Here is a 23264-nt window from a genome sequence, read left to right as displayed (position 1 = left end):
TTTTGAGATTACAAAGTTATTCTACTTAGCCCATAGATTTTTTGATACTGCCATATTTTAGTATTTTATTTAGGAGGAGTTTTCTGCTTTACCGCTTTCCCCACTCTCTATAATTCCCTATCTCAGTATTTTTCTATTTTACTCTAGTATTCTACTTAGCCCAAAGAACCCCTAGGCTATAATTTTTTTAGAAACTTTTTTGTCGCATATATTTTTATAATTTAAATCATTTATTAATATTGTTTTAACCTTTTCTGATTTTATTAACAGACTTCATTTGAACATCGAGATTATGGATAATCAAATAAACTCTAGAATAATCTTATGAAATTTGCTTTGTAATAAATTATCTTCATAAAATATTTATTTGTATATTACAATTTTTAGTTATGTTTCACTATAATATTATTAACTTTTGTTAGCTAGCAAACAAAGATTTTTCAATAAGTCTCAAGGATACATTTCGGTTGCTTGAATATCATCAACAACATTATTTCATCTAACCCTTCATTAGAATTTCATCAGAAAAACTAGTACCATCATCAGACAGATCCGCATTGTAGTCAGTTCCAATTTTCTTATGGCATTGGTTTAATACACAAAGGCATACAATATTTGTTTTAGATATCTCAATCAAGTTTTTCACTTGTCTATCATTCATGACATACATATAAAAAAGTATCTAGAACCATTTCCTGTAACATTAGGTCTGGTAAAAAATAAATCTGATGATATACGGTTGTGATTTTTAAAATAAATAAATAAATAATATATAGTTGTAGATACAAAAGTTTAACATATATTCAATAATTTAGTTTTTGTATAAATATTAAATAATTTATGAATCTAATATTTTTAAAGGTATATTTATTTTGATTAACGTATTTTTAAAATAATATATATTAATTTACCAATTAAATATGTTTTCATATTTAATTTATATATTATTTCTATTTTAATATAATAGAGAATATAATTATATATTTTTTAGAAATAGCATAGAATTTTATTTTTTTGTTTCATTAATAAAATTTAGTTAATATTATATTATTAATTACTAAATTAATCAATGCATTAATTTTAAAAATATTTCAAAATCTAAGTTAGATTTTGTTAGATTTTTTAAAATATATTTTGTTATAACAAAAAGTAAAACTTAAATGTATAGTTAAAATGAATTTATTACTAAATTTTACACTACAAGAAAACACGCCGAATTCCGACGGAGGTTCCGACGGACATCAATGTCGTCGGACGTTTGTGACGGATTACCGACCAATTTCCGACGAAATCCAAAAATTTGAAGTCGTCGGAATTCCGTCGGCTATTTCCGACGGAATTCCGACGAAACATGGGTCGTCAGAATTTTCCGACGACTTTTCGACGACATTCCGATAAAAAAATGTAACCGTTGTAGTCGTCGAAAATTCGTCGGAATATACCGACGAGCTTCCGACGACATTCCGATTAACAGTACAGTCGTCGGTATTCCGTCGGAATTTTCCGACGAATTTCCGACGAACCATGTGACCGTTGCCGACAAATATATATGACCGTTGTATAGCCGTTTGAGATTGAACAATACCAACGGAATTCCGACGGACTGCTTTACATCCGTCGGAATTTCGTCGGAAAGTCGTCGGAGGGCCGTAAGCAATTTCCTATAAATGCAACCCCTCCTCATTCAACTCATTCACACTTCATTCTCTCTTCATTCTTTTTAGTCATAACAATTTCGTGAAAATCATGTCTTCAGAAGTTTATTATCGTTCTTGGATGGATAAACCTCATTTGGATCCCAACACCAATTTGCTTACGGAAGAATACGTTCAAGGGATTGGAGAATTCACGAGGCTTGTTCAACAGCAACCAGATGCAAAAAGTGGTATGTTAAGATGTCCCTGCTCTACTTGCAATAATAATAAGGTTGTAAAAGAATTTGATATTTGGACTCATTTGTATATGAAAGGGTTTTCACGTAATTATAAAGTTTGGTACCTTCATGGGGAAACTGGTTATGAATATGGTAGTACTAGCGAACCTCAGCCTGTTAGTGAACTTCAGCCTGATATTAGGTTAGAAGAATCTAGAACGGATATAGATTATGGTGTAGGTACTGAGCAGATGGTACATGATCATTATAGAGGGGAAGAACCAAATCCCGAATCTAGGAGATTTTTTGACATGTTGGATGCAGGAAAACAACCTTTGTATCAAAATTGTAGAGATGGTCATTCAGTCTTATCATCTGCAACTAGATTAATGGGTATTAAGACAGACTATAATTTGGCTGAAGAATGTATGGATGCGATTACTGATTTTGTCAAAGGTATTCTACCTGAGGATAACCTTGCACCGGGTTCATATTACGAGGTTCAGAAACTTGTTGCCGGTCTTCAACTTCCGTATGAAGTGATAGATGTATGTATTGACAACTGCATGATCTAATGGAGAGCGGATGAGACACGGAATGTATGCAAATTTTGTGTGAAACCTTGTTATCAGGAGACGAGGGGAAGAGTTCTGATCCCATTCAAAAGAATGTGGTATTTTCCTTTGACGGAAAGATTGAAGAGGTTGTATCAGTGTGAGCGCACAGCAAAAGCAATGAGATGGCATGCAGAGCATTCCACAAATGGTGAGATTAGACATCCTTCAGATGCGAAGGCTTGGAAACATTTCCAGTCAACATATCCAGAATTTGCGGAAGAGAGAAGAAATGTTTATCTTGGATTATCTACTGATGGTTTCAGCCCATTTGGAAAGCATGGAAGACAGTATTCTCTATGGTCAGTTATTGTGACACCGTACAACTTACGACCGAGCTTATGCATGCGACGAGAGTTTTTGTTTCTCTCAATTCTTGTCCCCGGACCAGATCATCCTAAAAGATCACTAGATGTGTTTCTTCAACCACTGATATATGAGTTGCAACAACTATGGGCGCATGGTTTTGAGACATACGATGTTTCGTGCAAAGAAAACTTTCAGATGCGGGCAGTAATTATGTGGACAATAAGTGACTTTTCAGCATATGGTATGTTATCTGGATGGACAACACATGGGAGGCTATCATGTCCATATTGTCAAGATGACACAGATGCTTTCCAACTAAAGAACGGAAGGAAAACGTGTTGGTTTGACTGTCACAGACGATTTCTACCACCTGATCATCCATACCGCAGGAGTAAGACTTCGTTTACGAAGAACAAGCAGGTGTTTGATGGTCCACCTGAGGAAGTTTGTGAGAAAGATTTGTTGAAGCAGTTTAGGTATTTTGATGCAGAAAGGACGCCAGATGTAGGTGGACATGAAAACATTCGAGTCAGTGCGGTTGGAGAGCTACATAACTGGCACAAAAAGAGTATTTTCTGGGATCTGCCATATTGGGAGAGTCATCTATTGCGGCATAATTTAGATGTCATGCATATTGAGAAGAACTTCTTCGACAATCTGATGAACACAGTCCTTAACATCCAAGGTAAAACGAAGGATAATTTGAAGTCAAGGTTGGATTTAGTCGATATCTGTGATCGTTCTGAACTTCACGTTGATGAGAACGGTACGGCCCCTTTTCCCATTTATCGGCTGGATGGTGCTAGAAAAGAAGAGTGTTAGAAGTATTTTTACAAATTAATTAAACTTGATTTCAATCTAGAATGTGTGGCTTGTAGTTGGATACTTGCTTGTTTTGTTAGTAAATCATATATGTTTCTTATATAAATATTATGATGATTTTGTTACAGTAAATCTATGTAAAAACATAATTTAAACATTACATTCTTGAAATCTTGAATATTTTGAAGGGTGTCTAACTTTATATGCTACCCATAATTTTCTAATCTTATCTTTTTTTTATTACCATTTTTATTTTTTCAACTTCAAATGAGAGTATGGAGTCTTTGACTTTATTTATATCCACATTCACGTCTACAACCACTTTTATGTCCATTTTTTTTTACCAATGATGATTTTTTTTCAATATAAAATGGCAGATTCTCTTGAAGAGAATAATCATAATCAACTAGACGTGATTTATCATCTTACATCAATAACTCATTTTTTTTTCTTGGTCTAAAGGAGACAAAATATAATTATAAACTTCTTTAATCTCTTTTTTTCAATTGTGTGTCTACTAGACAATTACTTGTATGAAAAATATATTTTTCACAATATATGCATCATTTAAATTTCTTAGAGAAATTTTACTTTTAATCTCAACATACAACATAGCTGAAATATATTTATAGACTCAAAGTTTTGTAATCTTTAGATGCAAAATAAATAATGAGTTTTAGGTAATCACATTCATGTGATTTTACCTTTCTTTGAATTGTTCTCCAAAATTTATGAATCTTTAAGATCAAACTTTAAGCTTAAGTTCTCATATATATAATGATAATGAAATATGATAATTAACACTATCAATAGATATGTATTATCGAAAACATTTTATTATATCAAGAAATAAACGATACTCATATAACAATTATTTCATTCACTAACTTTATTAGCATACCATTAATATCTTTCTGCTAACTACTTATCAATCAATAAATGTATTAAAAACTATACATTGTCACAACCATTTTATTAAATATATTAAATAATATTCCTATAAACATCATCCAATTTATTAGTTACTAGTATTACATCCCGTGCTATGCACGCTAATTGTCACTGTTTTCCAAATTATACAATTATAAAATTGTAATGACTATCAAAATATCAAAATACATTATTATTTTAGACACATATTTTTTAAATCTATCACATTGCCACATAAACTTAGAAGTAGCTGCATTTACATAAAGCGATTATAAAAACTAAAACTGTTATATGATTCTTTTGAGATATGTATACATCATACATGTTTGAAAATTTGTTTTATACAAAAAAAAATGAGATATGTACCTACTTAAAATATGGTATGAAATATTAAATTTGAACATTTTGTTTTACTCTTGTAAATAATACTCTTAAAAATATAAATCTCTTTACTTTAATGTAATAAACATAAACAGTAAAATTATTGACCAAAAAGAAAAAAAAAGATAATAGAAAAATAAAAACTGAAAACGTTTTATTATCTGAAACTAGGGCTGGGCAAATAAACCGAACCCGAAAATCCGAACCGAACCCGATCCGATAAAAATGAATCCGAACCGATCCGAACCCGACATAAATACCGAATGGATCCTGTTTTTTGGTATTTTGGGTTATGGGTATTATCCGAACCGAACCCGGACCTAAATGGATATCCGATAGAACCCGAAACATTTAAAATCACAAAAAGAACTTCTACCAAATATGATCTTAATTCTTAATATGTATCCAAAATACTTTAAGATATTATTGAACTTCTAAAATAATTATCTGTTACACGAAGGTTGATGGTGGAATGTGACGGTTATGTTGAAGCCTGAAGTTTTTAGATTTTGGTTTTGTTTTCATTGAATAATGTTTCTCATTTCATGAGAACTTAGTTTTTGTTTTATGATTTTAGTTATCTGGTTTTTTTTCTATCACTAACTATGTTTATCTTTCGCTTGATTTTGAATGATCACGTTTGATGTTATTTCTTATTTTTGAATCGATTTTAGTTATGTTTTGGCTATTAAAATATGTACAAATCATGTATTTTAAATTCGAAGAACCGATTTCATTTATGTTTTAGTTACAAAATAGGTTCAAATTAGGTATTTTTAAACCGAAGAACCGATTGGGACCCGAACCCGAAAGTACAATGGGTTATACCGGGTTTTTGAAGATTTACTAACCCCGATCCGAACCCGATAGAACCCGAACCGGTCCCGAACCGAACTTTTATATAACCCGAATGGGGTTGATTTTGATAAACCCGAAAAATCAAAACCCGAATGGATAAAACCGAAACCCGATTGGGACCCCGAATGCCCATGCCTATCTGAAACCGACCAGAAATATTTTTTAAGGGCTAAACCAACATAAAGATTAAAAAAAAAAAATAGAAGAATCAAAGATGACTAAACCTACCAAATGAAAATTAACATACTTAGTTTTACCCTAGTAATTGAGCATCACACATGGAAAATATATAAATACTAATAACTATAGTACCATCAAAAGTACATTATCCATGGAAAGTTGGTCTTAAAATTTACTAAGAAAACATAATGAATCACTAAAAATGTTTTTTCTATATGCATGTTGTGGGAGTAAGATTAGTTGTTAAATGAATAAAATTATAGATTTCATATAACATATTTAATCTATAAATGTATGTAAAATGTGATTAAATCTCATAAATGAATATTTACCTACACACAAACTTTCATATTGAAATATTTATCTGCAGAAAACTTCATTGGTATATTACTATATTTAAAACAATGTAAAATAATATATACATAAATACTAAGTAAATAAACTGGATTTTCTCTCCCGATAGAGCTTCACATTTGTATTAGTAGAAATTACTCACACTCTCTTTTCTCTAATTCCCTTTTAATTTTTTTATCAGTTTATGTTTCACAAAGCTTGAATTCTATATCCTTGCTATATAAGCAATTTATAAAAAATCTGATATTAATCTATTCAAACAAAATTTAAATATTATAATTTTACCTTTTTTCTGAGAGAAATTGAGAATAACTTTTTTTTGTTGAAAATAACATCTGATGGTAATACTCTGTGAAGCAAAGCTCTGATTTTCCACCATTTATATTCTGATAAAATTGTCTACTTGAATCATACATATATAATCATAGGAAATTGTTTTCAGAAAAAGAGTGGAATGGATTTGAATAAAGATCTCTTCCACACTCAAAACTTATAGAAAACGATAAGGAAATTTATTTAGGAGACAAGAAGGAGAAAAAAAAATATAGAAAATAATTGTTGATTGAATGTTTGTAAAAAAAAAAAAAAAGTTGAGTTATGAATTAATGAATTGTTCTTCTTAGAACGTGATGGTTGGTAGTTTGAGAAAGAATAGGAGATATAATTTTTGCAGTTACAAAAGTATAATTTTGATTTTTTTAAATTTTATAAAAAATTACACATGTCAAAATTTTATTACTTGAGTGACTTGTGCTTTAGTATATAAGAGATTTTTCACCATTTATATTCTGATAAAATTGTCTACTTGAATCATACATATAGAATCATAGGAAATTGTTTTCAGAAAAAGAGTGGAATTGATTTGAATAAAGATCTCTTCCACACTCAAAACTTATAGAAAACGATAATGAAATTTATTTAGGAGAAGAAGAAAAGAGAAAAAAATATATAAAATAACTGTTGATTGAATGTTTGTAAAAAAAAACAGTTAAGTTATGAATTAATGAATTGTTCTTCTTAGAACGTGATGGTTGGTAGTTTGAGAAATAATAGAAGATATAATTTTTGCAGTTACAAAAGTATAATTTTGATTTTTTTAAATTTTATAAAAAATTACATATGTCAAAATTTTATTGTTTGAGTGACTTGTGCTTTAGTATATAAGAGATTTACTATTATGCTACTGAAACAAGATTCTTGTTTTACGAGTCAATCAATTCTCCGCACAATATCTTAGTCACATATACCAATCTTTTATATAAATTATTTTATCTTCTCAAGTAAGTGATTATGTATCAACTTAAAATATAGAAGACAAATGGTACTTATCTCTGTTAGAAGAATTACAGTCGGAGACAAGGCGTTGATTAGAATCTCATGTAAATTCCCATCTTAAGAATATATATATAATCCTGGAATATGAAGACTTTAGCTCATGAAAACATGGCTATATTTGTTAGTAAACATATATATATATATCAATCCGATTTATACACATTGATTCTCTTCAGACTTAAAAGAAACAAGACATAAAGTATATGCACCAACTATCAGACTATAAACCATACGTGCTACGTCTAACATATTTATTGTTTACGTATAAAACACGATGAGTGTTAAAAATCAGTGATCGACTAAGCCGAATCAAAACAATACGAAATCAATACTAGGTTAGACCAACTTTAAACAATTCTTTCTTCATAAAATTATATTTCGATCAAGCAAGATTCCAATAAAACATATTCGATCTAAAATTATTGGATGAATCTATAAGTCAAAGGTTTATTAAATTATGTACATCGGTTTCCTATCAACGTACATAGATGTATGATAAACCGAACAAATAAGCATGATCGTACACAAATATATCATGCAACAACAACTAAACGAACATATCAAAAAAAACAATCCAATAAGAATTTATGGGTGCGTCATTTATAAAACATGCGGTTAGTTATATCATCATGTGATTCAATATAATTATATCAAACCCATCGTTAACTATGCTTACTCAAACCAATGGTTCATCAAACGAAGCAATAAATGACAAGAATATTAAACAAGCATATCAAATAATAAAGCAGAGTAAGCTATAGCTGGAGTGATATAGCTGGAGTCAAACTTGGAACCTTCCCTACAAGATATCTGGGCCTGCCTCTTAACCCGAGCAGAGTAAGCTATGCCACCTTGCAACCTTTTTTGGAAAGAATAACCTCAAAAATGCACTCTTGGACTGTGAAGAACTTATCTTTTGCTGGAAAGGTAAGAATGGTGGCTTCGGTGATTTATGGAATGGTGAATTTCTGGAGTTCGGTTTTTGCTTCGCCAAAAAGATTCTATGAGAAGGTGGATTCGTTGTGTTGTGCCTTTCTTTGGAAAAACAGGACTTCTTCAGCTGCTGGAACCAGAGTAAGCTTGTCTGATATTTGCAAACCAAAAAAGGAGGGTGGGCTGGGTCTGAGGCGTCCGGAGGAATTTCAACAAGTCTTCAACCTTAAGAGGGTGTGGAACTTTTTCTCAGGGTCAGGGTCTTTATGGGTTGCGTGGTTGCATTCTAATGTGTTTTCTAGGCGATGCTATTGGACGACTGCGGACTCTCAAAGGCTCTCTCCGACTGTGCGGAGTATGATTAGAATAAAAGAGACTGTGGCAGAGTTTCTAAGATGTTCGATTGGTGACGGCACAGCTGCTAGCTTTTGGTATGATTATTGGACACATATGGGACCTTTGATTGAAGGCTTTGGTCAAAGAGGACCGCGGGAACTCAGGATCACTCTCGAATCAGTTGTGGCTGATGCCACTGTGAATGGGGAGTGGCAACTTCCACCTGCTAGATCTAATGTTGCTGAAACCTTGCAAATAGTTCTATCTACTATGACTCCTCCTGCTCCAACCCGAGGAGTTGATAGGTTTCTTTGGCGCAATGGGGCCGGTCATTTTGTTCCTAAGTTCTCTACCAAGGCAACATGGCACTCAATCCGTGAGACAGCTCCGACAGTCGAATGGTATTCTATGGTCTGGTTCAAGGAGGAGATACCGAGATGTTCTTTTGTTACATGGATGGCAATACTATCAAGACTCCCTACAAAGGACAGGCTAGCTTCTTGGGGTCTTTCTGTTACTTTGCAGTGTGTGCTTTGCTCGGCAGGACAAGAGTCCCATCAACACTTGTTCTTCCAATGCTCATTCGTATCAAGGGTCTGGGGCCACTTCTGTGGACAATCCATCCCTTCTGCCCCGTCATCCTTTCTTGAGGTTGCTGGTTTATTATCAAATCATCAGGTCGCTTCTTCTTCAGTTCTATCAGGCGTTATCAAGTTGTTGCTGCAGTGCATCGTCTACTGCGTATGGCGTGAAAGAAATATGCGCATCTTCCAGCAAACATCTACTACCAAAGCCGGGATCTATTCACGTGTCGATCGCCTGATGCGTGATCGACTCATCTCCATTCCACCTTCTACCCCGTCGTCGCCGTCTCCTATGCTCGTCTACTTCCGCCTGCCACCTCCTGATCCGTAACATCTTTTTTAATCTTGTAACTGCTTGCTCTGTTATCTTCTTGTTGTAATAAGTGGTCTTCCACAACTATGTAAAAGAAAAGCCTGGTATAAATCTTTAACATTTACACAAAAAAAATAATAAAGCACAAATCTATATGCTTGCATGTCTAGACAGTTGTAACTAATAAAATAATAAGCAAGAAATTGGAATCATACAATATTGGAACATAATTCCATAACTACGTTTCGATCAAACAAACGGTAAAGAGATACTTAGCTCGAACGGCAATAATAATAGAGATTGGGAATCAACGGAGAATAGAGGATCACTCGTAGTCACATGTTTTCTTCGATTGGTTACATAAACCTCGCGAAAGAATAATAACGGCAAAAGTTGGGATTTTTGCTCGGCGGCTAGGTTTTTTTTTTAAGGTAGCTAGGGTTAGAACGTTCTGATAACGTATTGTGAATAAGAAAAAGAAGAAATTGGTTAATTTTCTTATTCCATAGGTCACGATACAATATATATGGATACAACATTAGGGATTCAGAATCCTCTAGAACACGGGCTTATGGACCTAATGGACATCCACATAATAGTTCATAACAATTATTAACTTTTGTTAACTAACAAACAAAGATTTTTCAATAAGTCTCAAGGATACATTTTGGTTGCTTGAATATCATCAACAACATTATTTCATCTAACCCTTCATTAGAATTTCATCAGAAAAACTAGTACCATCATCAAACAGATCCTCATTGTAGTCAGTTCCAATTTTCTTATGGCATTGGTTTAATACACAAAGGCATACAATATTTGTTTTAGATAACTCAATCAAGTTTCTCACACTACAAGAAAACAAGGACATACCGAGGGAAAAAATCGTCGGTATGTCGTCGGAATAACGTTATTCCGACGACATACCGACGAAACAAGTCCTCAGAAATAACTCCTCGGAAATTCATTTTTCCTCGGAAATCCCTCGGAAATTTTCGACGGCATTCCGAGGAAATGAATTTCCGAGGAAACTCCGAGGACCAGCAGTTCGTCGGAAAGGTCCTCGAAATATACCGAGGGAGAACTCCGTCGGGATATTTCGATGGACTTTCCGATGGTGCAATCCTCTGAAGTTCCGACGAAATGTTCCTCGGAATTTTCATCGGGAATTTCCGAGGAACAGAGCCCTCGGAAAATTCTGAGGAAGGAGTCCCTCGAAAATTCCGAGGAAGGAGTCCCTCGGTTCATTTCCTCAGAATTTCAAAAAAAATTAAACTTTTAAATTTTTTTTTTTTGAAATTTAAATTCGAAAATATAAAAAAAAATTAAAATTGAAAACATATTAGATAATATTCAAAGTTGTACAAATAAAAATAAAACATTCCGAGTTTTTGAAAAAAAAAAAAAACTACGGGTCTTGCACGTTCGAGAACACCTCGTTCAGGTACATCCTCTGCATCATCTCCATCATTTGCTGGTTCAGCCTCTTATGTGCCTCATAGCCCGCCTGTTGAGCCGCCATCTGGGTCTCCAACAAAGATATGCGATCATCCTTGTCCTTCAACTGAGCCGTAAGTACTTCTGGATCAACAAAGGGCGGTGGTGCATAAAAAAGAGGAACCGACCGGGAGGGACGACCCAAACCGACCAAACGTCCCTTCTTCTTTGGAACTGGCTGAAATAGAAAATAGCCAAATTTAAATAATATAAAAAGATGATAAAATAAAAATCAAGAAATAAATGAATTGAACTTAAAAAAAAAGAACTTACCGATTGAACGATTTCGTTGATTCGAACCCGGGACAAGTTGGTCGAAGCCGTCGAATCGTCATCCTCGGTTTGAAGCTGAGACACTTCGTCTTGCACCTGAGTTTGGACCAGGGTGACCACTTCCCTCACAAGACCATCATCAATCTGGCCGGTCTTCTTGTTGGTATACGCCCTCTTCATTAGGGCGAGATCATCAACCGGCTCGCCATCATTTTCTTCTGCCTTGAAAAAAACATAAATTAAACAAACATTAGAAATTAGAAGAAATGCACAAAAAATAAAATTTCAAAACTTAAATAATTGAAGAAAAAGCGGTTGAACTTACCATACGATCCCCCAGAGTGGCAATAGATTGAGCACCCAAGTTATGCTTGAAGACGTCCTCCCCTTTACGCTCGCTCCTACGGTTGGTGGAGTTGGTGGAAGAAGTTTCTTTCGTCTCTTCCTTATCCCAATGCACACACAACTCCGTCCAGACCGTGTTGTTGATCGACTTTGGTACCTTTTAATAAAAAAGAAAAGAAAATAGTTAAATAAATAAAAAAGTAGTTTAATAAATTAAAAAATTGTTTAATAAATTAAAAAGAACCTTGTTTATTTCCCACTTCTTCTTCCACTCGTGGATCTGCTTCCCATAGTTGTCCATAACTTTATGGACGAAGTGGTGATAGATAAAGAGCGTATCATCGGAATTCTAGTTGAATTCTTGCTGAAAAAAAAACACAATTAGTAGAAAATTTATATTAAAGATTAAAAATATAAGTAAAAAATTAGAATACTTACCGCAAACTGGCGAAACCACAGATGCTGCTTGTTGGTAGGGAAGTCAGTGAAAGTCGGATGTCCCTTGTCGAGGGCCGAGTACATCATACGGTTGATCCATGCGCTGATCCCGTTCTCGGATCGGTTGAACCTAATAAAAAGAAAAAATTATTAATAATGAATCAAATTTTAATGAAAAAAAATACGTTTAATTACCATGTTTGATCCCGTCCATGTGGATACTGAGTGAGATAGGGAAGATGGTCACGACCGGACTGTCGAACCAACTCCGCAACACTCATCACTCCCGGAGGACCCGGAGGACCCGGAGGAGCAGGAGCGGGAGCAGGAGCGGGTGCAGCAGCGGGAGCGAAAAGAGCAAGAGCGGGAGATGTATGGTAGGAGCTGTGGGGCGAAGCGGAATCCTTAATCTGGCTGGAATCCCGAGACTGGCTCCCTGTACCACCACGACCACGACGCTGTCGAGGCCGGGTCTAATCATCATTAGACCTGTAAATTAAAAAAAACATATTTAAAAATTATTTCGAATAATTTTAATAAATTAAAAAAAATATTTAAAAAATAGTTTTTAATCACAAAAATATAAATAGTTTAATAATTACAAAAAATAGTTTTAATAAATAAAAAATAGTTTAATAATTACAAAATATAGTTTTAATAAATAAAAATAGTTTAATAGTTACAAAAAATAGTTTTAATAAATAAAAAATAGCTTAATAATTGCAAAAAATAGTTTTAATAAATAAAAAATAGTTTAATAATTACAAAAAATAGTTTTAATAATATTAAAAATGTTTAATAAATATAGAAATTTTTATATATATATATAATTTTATTTTTAAAAAACAAATCCCAAATAATAGTTTTTAATCACAGAAAAAAGTTTTATAGATATTAAAAATGTTTAATAAATATATAAATGATTTTATAATGGAAAAAATAGATTTTATATACAAAAAACGTTTTCATGTTATATATACATAATTATCAATTAGATTTTTATAACCACAAAAATAATAAAAACTAAAAAAAAAAATTCCAAATCAAGTGAATACCATAATCAAACTCGATTCTACACAATCCTACCATTCACCCTAACAAAAATCTATAAATATCAATCCAAAATCATCAAATCTACTTAAAAACCTAACAAATCTAACCTAAGAGAGTGAGATAGGGTTCATACATGATCAGTGACTGAAATTGAGGAGGATTAGGGCGGAAATCGCGAGAGAGAAGGAGAGCTCCGGCGGAGAGGAAGAGAGAAATGGGAAAGAAGATCTGGTTCAACCTAATAAAATGAGGCGTCCGACGGAAAATGTCCGTTGGAATTTTCTCGGAATAATTAAATATTTCCGTCGGAATTTCCTCGGAAATCATTAATTCAATTTTCGCGAAATATTTGGCGGCTTGGTTTACCCGGTTAAATGAAAATATTCCGAGGAACCATATTTCCTCGGAATACCCTCGGTAATTACCGAGGAAATTCCGAGGACAAAGGGTTTGGGGTTTCAAAACATCGATTTTTTTTGCCGTATTTCATTTCTTATACAATTGTAATGCATACCATTGAGGATTCTTTGTATAGATGATCATAAACAATGAAATAACAAAATTTTAAAAATAATTGTAAGTATTTCCTTTACCGTTTATTAAAGTGTATAAGTGTTTCTCTTATGTTGTGTGGTTTTCGTTCATGCAATCGTAAAAGTGTTTGTTATTGGGTAAAACACCAAAGTTTGACTTCATAATCTGGTTAAGACACTTAATGAAGGTTATATACGTGTTATTCAATCGGTTAAAAACCCCTAGTTCCTCGGAATTTCCTCGGAATATTCCAAGGGAATTCCGAGGAAACCCCTATCTTCCTCGGAATTCCGTCGGAATATTCCGAGGAAAAAGGGTTTGGGGTTTCAATACATCGATTTTTTTTTGCCGTATTTCATTTTTTATACAATTGTAATGCATATCATTGAGGATTCTTTGTATAGATGATCATAAACCATGAAATAACAAAATTTCAAAAATAATTGTAAGTATTCCTTTTACCGTTTATTAAAGTGTATAAGTGTTTCTCTTATGTTGTGTGGTTTTCGTTCATGCAATCGTAAAAGTGTTTGTTATTGGGTAAAACACCAAAGTTTGACTTCATAATCTGGTTAAGACACTTAATGAAGGTTATATACGTGTTATTCAATCCGCAAAACGTTGTTTTCGGTTAAAAATCCCTAGTTCCGAGGAAATTCTGAGGAAAAAGACTCTATAATCAAATCCCTTAATTGACAAGGTCTATTCCGAGGAAATTCCGAGGAAAACCTATCTTCCCTCGGTATTTCTATTAAAAAAAAAAAAAGTCGATGCTAGTCTGTTTCCGAGTCATCATCACCAGATGAATCTGAATATGGATCTTGGTGAAACTCTCCAATCACTGGTTCATCTTCTACGTGAACGACGGCTTCCTCTCCGAATTCGGTTAAATCGACTACAAGGCCAACTCCAGCTAAATCTTCTGCTGCACTTAAGTTGCCGGATGTGTTTGGTGGTAGAGGGTCTTCCAGCTCAGAACTTCCCTGAACTTGGCCTCTCGGGTTGAGTCTTGTAACAGTAACCCATGGATCATTTCTGTTCCTTACACGGTGGTACTTGATATAACTAACCTGTGACATTTAAAAAATTATTAGTAAAATTATAAATTAATACACATGATGATGAATCATTCTGAATAATTAACATTTAATTACTTGATCGGCCTGAGAAGCAAGAATGAAAGGATCATAATATTGCAGCTTTCGCCTCGAATTTACTGATGTAACACCAAATGCATCTGTTCTCACACCTCGATCTAGAGTGTTGTCGTGCCAATCACAATAGAAAACAGTACAGCGCAATCCAACCATGCCCAAATACTTGATTTCCAAAATCTCATGTATGTGTCTGTAGTATACATCATCTCCTGATGCAAAACAAACCCCAGCATCATAAGTCGTACTCGAACGTCTCCTCTTCTGAGTTGTTAATGCATATCCTCGAGTACAAAATCTCGGATATGACTTCACAACAAAGTTTGGTCCAACGACCATCTCGCGTATCCAATCGTCAAATGTTTCACCTCTGGCCAAACCAGCAGACACCTATTAATAACACATATATATGTTATATCAATAAATGTGAATTAGTATAAATATATGATAAATGATATTTTAATTTGTTTAAAGCACTCACATAAGTAAACATTCATCCAGTAAATTCTCTCTGCTTCATTTCTTCTAGTTCGTCCTCTGTAGCGTATCTATATTCGAACCGCTTTTCTGCCATGAAAATCCTGTACATATGATGACAATGATGTAATTAATTAAGATTTAAATTTCAACTTGTTAAAATATAAATTCGTAAGCTAATTTATTTACCTCTCATATTGAAGAACATCTTCGCAGTTGGTGAGCAAATATGTTTGCAAATTACTGCGCTCCTCCTCAGTAAGTCGACGGTCCTTTGGTTTTCCGCTAAGTCGTCCAACGTCTATGAAAATGTCTGGAACCGTAACATGATATGTTACCCGTTCGCCTCTATCATCATGCCGAGCAGGTCTTCTGTTTTTGGTCTGAACTTCTGCTGGAAAGTAGTACTCGGCAAAGTTTAAAGTTTCTCCATTGATCATCTGTGCGACTATAGAACCTTCCACCCTACTTAAATTTTTCACCATCTTCTTCAAATGGAACATATACCGCTCATACAGATACATCCATCTTTACTGCACAGGACCACCAAGTTCCAATTCTCTTGCCATGTGAATAACAAGATGCTCCATAACATCAAAAAATGAGGGAGGAAATATCTTCTCAAGGTTGCACTGAATCACGGCTATGTTAGTCTTCAAATTTTCAATACCTTCAAGAGTCATTTATCTCGTGCATAAATCGCGGAAGAAACCACTTATCCCTGCAATTGCTTCATGAACATTTCGTGGTAATAGTTCCTTGAAGGCAAACGGAAAGAGGCGCTGCATCATTACATGGCAATCGTGGCTTTTCAAGCCAGTAAACGTTCATTCCTTTCTGTCGATACAGTTACGCAAATTAGATGCGTAATCGTCTGGAAATTCCACATCGTTTGAAATCCAATCAATGAACGCATCTTTTTCCTCTGCATCAAGTCGGTATATGGGAAAAGGAGCCCTACCATTCTCATCAACATGAAGTTCTGAACGAGCACATATATCGACTAAATCCAGTCTTGACTTCAAATTATCCTTTGTTTTACATTGAACATTAAGGATCGTGTTCATGAGATTGTCAAAAAAGTTTTTCTCAATATGCATGACATCTAAATTATGCCTTAGCAGATGATCCTCCCAGTATGGCAGATCCCAGAAAATACTTTTTTTGTGCAATTTATGTAGGTCTCCAACAGCATCTACCGGAAAACGCTCATGTCCACCGACGTCTGGCGTCCTTTCTGCACCAAAATCTCTTAGTTGTGTCTTCAAATCTTTCCCACAAATTTCCGGAGGTGGACTGTCAAACACCCTCTTGTTTTTCGTAAACAAATTCCTACTCCTACGATATGGATGATCAGGTGGTAGGAATCTCCTGTGACAGTCAAACCAACACGTTTTCCTTCCGTGTTTTAGTTGGAAAGCATCAGTGTTATCTTGACAATATGGACATGATAGCCTTCCATGCGTTGTCCATACAGATAACATACCATATGCTGGAAAATCACTTATTGTCCACATTAGTACTGCCCGTATTTGAAAGTTTTCTTTACACGAAACATCGTATGTTTCAACACCTTGAGCCCATAGTTGTTGCAACACATATATTAGTGGCTGAAGAAACACATCAAGTGATCTCTTAGGATGCTCTGGTCCGGGAACGAGAATCGAGAGAAACAAAAACTCTCGTCGCAAACACAAGTTTGGGGGTAGGTTATATGGTGTAAGAATGACTGGCCATAGAGAATATTGTTTTCCACTCTTGCCAAACGGGCTGAAACCATCAGTACATAATCCAATGTAGACATTTCTTCTCTCATACGCCAAGTCGGGATACTTTGATTGGAAATGCTTCCACGCTTTTGCATCTGAAGGATGTCTGATCTCACCATCTGTTGAGTGCTCCGCATGCCATCTCATTGGTTGTGCTGTGCGTTCAGACAGATACAACCTCTGCAACCTTTCCGTCAAAGGCAAATACCACATCCTTTTATATGGCACTGAAACTCTTCCACTCATATCTTTATAACGAGGCTTCCCACAAAATTTGCATGTAACCCGCTGTTCATCCGCCCTCCAATAAATCATGCAGTTGTCGCTGCATACATCTATTACCTTGATGCGCCCTTGAGTAGCGCACCGGGCAAAACAGACATGCATGGCTTGATCATGGAAAGCAGTAATGATATATGTTCATTGTTTGACTCATATCTTCCAACAAACGAGTCCTCCTCGCATGAAATCACTTGGAGAATGTTCTCAACTCAATTACGGAGCTCCTCGAAGAAGAATCAGATTAAACGGAGTTCAGATGTGGGAGTTATGCAATTTGCAAATCAGGAGACCTTCAGTTCTCGCGAATTTGGGCCGTATGGATCGTCCAGCCCACATCTTGATCCTTACCGCGAATGAACTACTTGGTTCAGACGAACCTGGACGTTAGCCGAAGAGTCTCTTTGACCAGATCTGAGATCCAAGAGTTTTAATACATTGTCTTTAAATTTCTCATCTAGATTCAATTTACTAAGTTTGTCTTTAATACATTCTTAAGTCTTTTTCTATTCCTCAAGTAGTATAAATATGTAAACACTTCTCATAATAAAATCAGTCTAAGTTTGAGTTTATTTTTGTTTTCTTCTTTTCTCTGAGTGAGAGAGAGAGTTCTTTAGCTAGTTCATTGGTGTGAACCGGCTTGTTGATTTGGTGGTCAGCCAATTCATCTTTGTGTGTTGTTTGGTGGTTAGCCAACACATTCATTCATTCTTGGGTGGTTAGCCTTAGATCGTGGGTATATCAAGAGTCATTCCGCATCTCTTGACGATCCTTTCAATCCATATCAGTTCCAGAAGTGCCGTTTGCCTTCTCGGATCATATCCAACACCCAGCTAAAGTGATCCTTCCCGATTTAGGGCGTATCATACCTGATACGATAAACCAAGACCAGCTACGAGTTTCTGAACCTCGTAGTATGAACCAGGAGCTACATTATCCTCTGGTAGAATACCTTTTACAAAATCATCAATCGCATCCACACAGTCTTCAGCCAAATTATAATCTGTTTTATTGCTCATCAATCTTGTAGCAGATGATAAAGCTGAATGACCATCTCTGCAACCTTCGTACAATGGTTGCTTTCCAGCATCCAACATATCATAAAATCTCCTAGCTTCTGCATTGGGTAAATCTTCCCCTCTAAAATGATCATTTACCATCTGCTCAGTACCTACATCATATTCTACATCCGTTCTAATTGGTTCTTCTAATCTAACCGCTGGCTGAGGTTCGCTAGTACTACCATGTTCATAATCAGTTTCCCCATGATGATACCAAATTTTGTAACTTCGTGTAAACTCACTCAAATATAGATGAGTCCAAACATCCCACTCTTTAATAACCTTTCTATTTTTACAATTAGAGCAAGGACATCTTAACATACCTGTTTTTGCTTCCGGTTGTCGGTGAACTAACTCATGAATTCGGTTATACCTCGTTGGTATTCTTCCGTAAGCAATCTCGTGTTCGGATCCAAATGAGGTCGATCGATTCAAGAACGAAAATAATTTGAAGAAAACATGTTTTTTATGAATCAAATTCGTGTGTAAAGAGAGTAGGAGGGAGGATGAAGATATGGAGTGAATGAAGAGGAAGAGGGGTGCTTGTATTTATAGTTGAAATCCTGCCGACAGACCGAGGAAATTCCGATGGAATTCCGACACCAACGGCTAGTTTGTCGGAATTTCCTCGAAATTTTTAAAATCCCCCAACGGCTCTCTAACGGCTATAATATATCCTCGGAATTCATCGATTTTTTCCGAGGAATATATTTTTCCTCGGTATTCCATAAGAATATTCCGACGGATTGATATTTCCCCGGAATTCAGTCGGTATATTCCGAGGAAATTCCGAGGAAACCAAATTTTGTGTTTCCTCGGATTATCCTCGGAAATTCCTCGGGATATTCTGAGGATTTCATTTTCCGTCGGAATGTCCGTCAGAATACCAATGTTTTCTTGTAGTGTTACTTGTTTATCATTCATGACATACATATAAAAAGTATCTGGAACCATTTCCTGTGATTGTGGTATGGTAAAATATAAATCTGATGATATACGGTTGTGATTTTCAAAATAAATAAATAAATAATATATAGTTGTAGATACAAAAGTTTAACATATATTCAATAATTTTGTTTTTGTATAAATATTAAATAATTTATGAATCTAATATTTTTAAAGGTATATTTATTTTGATTAACGTATTTTTAAAATAATATATATTAATTTACCAATTAAATATGTTTTCATATTTGATTCATATATTATTTCTATTTTAATATAATAGAGAATATAATTATATATTTTTTAGAAATAGCATATAATTTTATTTTTTTGGTTCATTAATAAAATTTAGTTAATATTATATTATTAATTACTAAATTAATCAATGCATTAATTTTAAAAATATTTCAAAATCTAAGTTAGATTTTGTTGGATTTTTTAAAATATATTTTGTTATAACAAAAAGTAAAACTTAAAATGAATTTATTACTAAATTTTATAATTATTAAGATTTTTCAAAAATGTTATATATTTAATAGATTAATGAAAATAATCAAGTAGATGTAAATGATCGAAATGAAACCAATATAAATTTTATGGTTAATAAAAATAATAACACTATTTTAGTAAAATAGATATATTCGAGGCAAACATTCTATTAAAGTTGAATCCGGGTCATAATTCGATAGCGATCTATTAATATGAATCATGAAACTACAAATCTACTACCTACCACCTTCTTTGAGCGTACACTGATTAATAGGAGTATATATCAAATTAAATATGTCCCCCGAATTGTTATCGCCTTTAGCATTATGAAACGTATTTATTTTACATCACACTATACATTTTGACTTTTAGGCTAATCTCGATATGTATATATATATGTACACACTAACACATATATAATTATATACCAGATTCTAATCCGCCTCAAAACGCAGAGTTATTTTTGTATAAAATAGTGTTAGAAGTATTTTTACAAATGAATTAAACTTGATTTCAATCTAGAATGTGTGGCTTGTAGTTCGGATACTTGCTTGTTTTGTTAGTAAATCATATATGCTTCTTATATAAATATTAGGATGATTTTGTAACAGTAAATCTATGTAAAAACATAATTTAAACATTACATTCTTGAAATCTTGAATATTTTGAAGGGTATCTAACTTTATATGCTACCCGTAAATTGATTTGTTAGGATTTCTATTTGATTAGTTTTATTTTTATAAGTCTTAATATGGAAAAAATAGAATCACACAATATAAATATTGACCATGTTTTGCGGCTTTTATAATTTTAGTAACAAAAAATAGAAAATTCATAATTTGCCGATTTAGTTTAACTGCTCTTATTAGCTGACAATTCATCTGTACCAAAAAATGGACAATGGCTTAGTTAAGCCAATTTGTTATAGCATCGGTGACATACATCAAAATCTTGATAAATAAATGGTCCAAATGAGTCGTACGTAGCAGTATTATACTATATAAGAGTTTTTTAAAAAAAAAACTATAAAAGAGTTTTTAATGATTATATTGTGTTCACAATGAAAGGTTAGATGATACGTTAATAAAAAATATAAAGAGACGTAATACGAGAAAAACTGATTTCAGATATATTATATTGTATTGTGTATGTGAGAGATAGATATTTTGTATGTCGAAATTGAATGTCATTTGGTAAACCTCGGTTATTTTTAGTGATTCATGAAATAGATGGTAAATAACGTAACAAAATTTTCAGAATTATATATCTAATATATTATTAATAAATAAATGTATAGGTCCCAAACTTAAATCATAACTATTATCATAAAAATAAGACTCTAAATAAATAGATTAAAAAATTTCTAGTGCATCAAGTAATTTCAAAATAAGAAAATCTACAATTGTTAGTTACTAAATCTAAATATATTTTCTTTCAATTTAAACTAAATTTCTAATTATCTTAAATATTTAACATCAACATATGTACTTTCTAATTACTCTAGCATGAAAATTGTCTTAAACTACACAAACTGTTATATAAACAACGATAGCAACATTTGACCTATCATTTAAATCAACTATACAAATATCACAAAACTATATTGTGCGATTTCCATATAATCCAATGATACAAATATATGCCTTTTATCCCCAATCTAATGCACCATAAACTACTTTACAAATAACTGACTATCTAATATATGAAAATTTTATACACGTTTGATGTCAAATTACATAGTATAGATAGTATAGGTTTATTTGCGTAATGATAATGTTTCATGATTCACCACAAGCGATTTTATATACATCTATTATTTAATATAGGCTTAGAAATATTACAAAATTAGTCACGTGTTGGAAACTTATGAATATTAATATGATTGAACATTCAGTGTCATTGGTGTCATTGGTCACGTATTTATACGTATGAATGTTTTTCTTTTTCTTTGAGAAAAAAATGACCATATGAATGTTAATATAGTCGGTTTGGAGTCTTTTGCCATATAATTGAATGATAATTCTAATGACCCGCACATGAAATGTAAAATAATATTACCAAAATCGTTTTATACTTGTACACTAGGTTCGGTCCGCGCTACGCGCGGAATGTGATACATTTTTCTTGTTTAAAATATATTTTTTGAACTTATTTTTTGTTTGTATTTGGATTATTGATTGTGTGAATGTTCTTAGTTATTAATTTTTTTGTGCATGATAAGTTGATTGATGTTGGACCAAATGAGAGAATAATTTATTCTTGTGTGAGTGAGTTCGAGAGAAGGTAAGATTAGTGAAATTTATAAAAAAGACTCGTTACCTTAATTTGTTAATATTTAGTGTATTCGTTTATCTTTTAAAGGTGTACTGCTTAAATTTGAGAAGTATTATGAATTAGCATACTAATAGGAATAAGTAAGTCTGCGAGTATATACTAACTTTTGAACTTTTTGAGATTAGTAGTCATATGTAGTGGTAGATATGAAAGAATACTTAGATCATTTTAATTGATTGGTCTTGTTTACACCAGTCAAGCGAGTATTAAATATATGTTTTCAATTTAGTAGTTTTGTTGTATTTTAATTTAAAATAAGTAACATGGAAACATGGAATTGGTTATGGAACAACATATATAGATATGATTCCAAAGATACCTATCACACGGGATATTTGAAATTTCAAGGTATTCTTCTCCAAAAACAAAACTTCAAAACTTAAATTCAAAATTATTTGTATTTTACTTTATAGTCCTTATATTTATCATAACTAATGTAAATCCATAAACTTTTTATAAATAACTAACACATATAAAAAAAATTTCATAAATATTAATTAATAAAATCTTACACTAAAATATAAAATAATAAATAGAAATACATAATTAAATATTAAACTATAAACAAAATACCACATTATTTCATAAAACTATTTTTGTAATTCTCCATCTTCTGTTACACAAAATTGTGGACAATATTTTGGAGGTTTGAGAGCAAATTTACCAGAATACTTGTAATATTTAAACTTGTATGATAATTAAGTCTTCATGTATCATTTAAAAAAAAATATTAAGGTTTTCTGTAATATTCTTGTTGTCTAATTTTAGTTTTAAAATAATATAAATTTTATTTT

This window comes from Brassica napus, chromosome C9 (assembly GCF_020379485.1).
Source record: "Brassica napus cultivar Da-Ae chromosome C9, Da-Ae, whole genome shotgun sequence".
Lineage (NCBI taxonomy): Eukaryota > Viridiplantae > Streptophyta > Magnoliopsida > Brassicales > Brassicaceae > Brassica > Brassica napus.
This window is presented reverse-complemented; position numbering follows the sequence as displayed.